The sequence below is a fragment of the Penaeus monodon genome, chromosome 41, assembly GCF_015228065.2.
Source record: "Penaeus monodon isolate SGIC_2016 chromosome 41, NSTDA_Pmon_1, whole genome shotgun sequence".
NCBI classification, from domain to species: Eukaryota; Metazoa; Arthropoda; class Malacostraca; order Decapoda; family Penaeidae; genus Penaeus; species Penaeus monodon.
The window spans coordinates 3,464,921-3,467,420 of record NC_051426.1 but is presented as its reverse complement, the minus strand read 5'-3'; the positions used below and the strand labels follow the sequence as shown (position 1 = coordinate 3,467,420).

General features: G+C 41.0%; 1 protein-coding gene and 1 pseudogene across 3 annotated transcripts in view; one reads left to right on the top strand and one right to left on the bottom strand.

The window, feature by feature from the left end:
- LOC119598745 (neurofilament medium polypeptide-like) overlaps positions 1–2,500 on the top strand; it is a 71,147-nt gene that overhangs the window by 42,342 nt on the left and 26,305 nt on the right. The window lies entirely within an intron of this gene.
- LOC119598338 overlaps positions 1–2,500 on the bottom strand; it is a 19,701-nt pseudogene that overhangs the window by 16,651 nt on the left and 550 nt on the right.

Genomic DNA, 2,500 nt, shown 5'->3' with positions numbered 1-2,500 from the left:
TTTGAATCATTTATATTTCGGTTCGAATTCCTTTGGCGATGGCGCATGGCGATCGTCACTTGGGTCACGGGGTTCGCATTGCATCTCAAGTGTGCTTGATCGATTGCACCTTATCTGAATGCCATCACAGATTGATTTAGTATTTTACTTTAACTTGATCAAGTAGATTAGCAGATTGCAAGGACGATAAATAAAAGTTTGCTCCGACAGACCTTCATGTTGCTAAGCTCTGCTTGATGTCTATTGCATAACTGCTTGAACAGGTGCGGCTCTGCCCTTAAGCTAAGGTTAGCGAGACATTCAGCGTTATCTATCTGTTATTCTCAGAAAAAAATACATGCAAAAACTGAATCTGACATGTTCTGATGATTAGACCAATTCACACAAACAATACACTTGAAAATCTACACATAAGCATTTGCTTTTCCGAGAGGGGGGCGTGGCAAGTGCGCCGTTAGCGTAAAAGTAGTACAGTAATCTCAATGATTCCGTTACCAAACGACCGCAATTAATTCGAACCCCGACTGAATGAATTCCACACTTCATTAAGACCACTGATTGAAATAACCTACTAAGTTCAATTTCTACTCATTACCTTCCCTCGTTACTTAAGATAAATAGGCTTACTCAGATCTCTTACGGCGGAGCGTCATTGGCTGTGACTTTTAATCGAACAATTTTTTATTGGCTTAACTAACTCAACGCAATGCGAAATCGTTTAACGTGGGGCTTCCGAATTAAAGCCACTTTTCGCTACGTAAGTTTGTAAATCAACTCGTCATTGGAGTAGAGTCGCCGATGATTGGCTGAGCTATGTAGATATGCCGTCGGTGATTGGCTGGAATGAGTAGTTAAGGCGTCACTGATTGGTGAAGGTAATGCTATACCTAGCGTTGATTGGGCGAGAAAGCGATTGATAATAAAGGTAATGACATTGCGTCATCGGCAACATTCCTATTCATAATGGCAGCGTTTCTTGTACGTTGTTTCTGTCTACTTATTTATCTATCTATCTCTCTCTCCATTTATTTATCAATCTATCTTTCTGCATATCTTTTCTCTCCTTATCTCCGTTTTGTCTCATTCCGATTCACTGATTGGTACACCTGCCGCTAATTAGGTGAAAAAGGAATGATAATGGGAATTATATTGCATCAACTGGAACATTCCTGTCTATAATGGCAATGTTTTTTTTTCTTTATTTCTTTCTTTCTCTTTGTCTCTGTCTGTCTGTCTGTCTGTCCGTCTCTCTCTCTCTCTCTCTCTCTCTCTCGCTCTCTCTCTCTCTCTCTCTCTCTCTCTCTCTCTCTCTCTCTCTCTCTCTCTCTCTCTCTCTCTCTCATTATTCTAATTGCTTTCTCTCTCCTTCGTTTTATCTTTTCTTTCTCACTCTTTTGTTTGTGTCTCTTCTCTCAATCTATATTTATTTTGTTCTTTTCCCCTTCTCCCCTCTTTCTCTCACTCTCTTATTTTATCTTCTCTCCTTTTCTCTCTCTCTCTCTCTCTCTCTCTCTCTCTCTCTCTCTCCACTCTCTCTCTCTCTCTCTCTCTCCCTCCCTCCCTCCCACCCTCCCCCTCTCCCTCCCTCCCCCTCTCCCTCCCTCCCTCCCTCCCTCCCCCTCCCCCCTCAGTCTCTCCACACTCTCTCTCTCTCTCAGTTACCGAATTATCTTTTTTTCTGCTACATCATCAATTTCCCCCCCCCCCCCCACCTCTTCACAATGGAAGGTGCTCGGCCGAGGTATGTCGAAAATAGGCCTATCATTTTTTTTTTTTTTTTTTTTTTTTTTTTGATGTTCCATTTACAATATTCCAGACGTTTAGAATATTCCAAACAGCGAATCTAAAGATAATGTAAATTCCTAAACAAAGTGAATCATTCGTTCTGGAATTTTTACGCGAGGAAATTTGTAAGATCGGTTATGATAATGCTAATGATATTGATGTTGTTACTAATGATACTGATATTATTACTAATGATGGCAGTAGTGATGGTATTCATGGTATTGATAATTATAAATGATAATAATTCTTCGATATATATATTTTTTCTTTTTCTCTTTTCTTTTTCTGTTTCCTATTCCTCATCTTCCTTCTCCTTCATCTTTTCCGTTTCCTCCTCCTTCTCTTTCTTCTTCTTCTTCTCCTCCTCCTCCTCCTGCTCTTTCTCCATCTCCTTCTCCTTCTCTTTGTCTTTCTCCTTTTTTTCCTTCTCCTTCTCTGTCCTTTTCGCCTCCTCCTTCTCTTCCTCTTCTTCCTCCTCTTTCTCTTTTTCCTCCTCTTCTTCTTCCTCCTTTCTCTTCTCCTCCTCCTTCTTTTCCCCATCTTCTTCATTCTCCTCCTCCACCTTTTTCTTATTATTATTATTATTCTCCTCTTCATCCTCCTCCTCTTCTTCTTCTTTTTCTTCCTCCTCCTCTTCCTCTTCCTCTTCCTCTTCCTCGTCCTCCTCCTCCTCTTCCTTCTCATCTTCCCCCTCCTCTCCCTCTTCCTCCTCTCC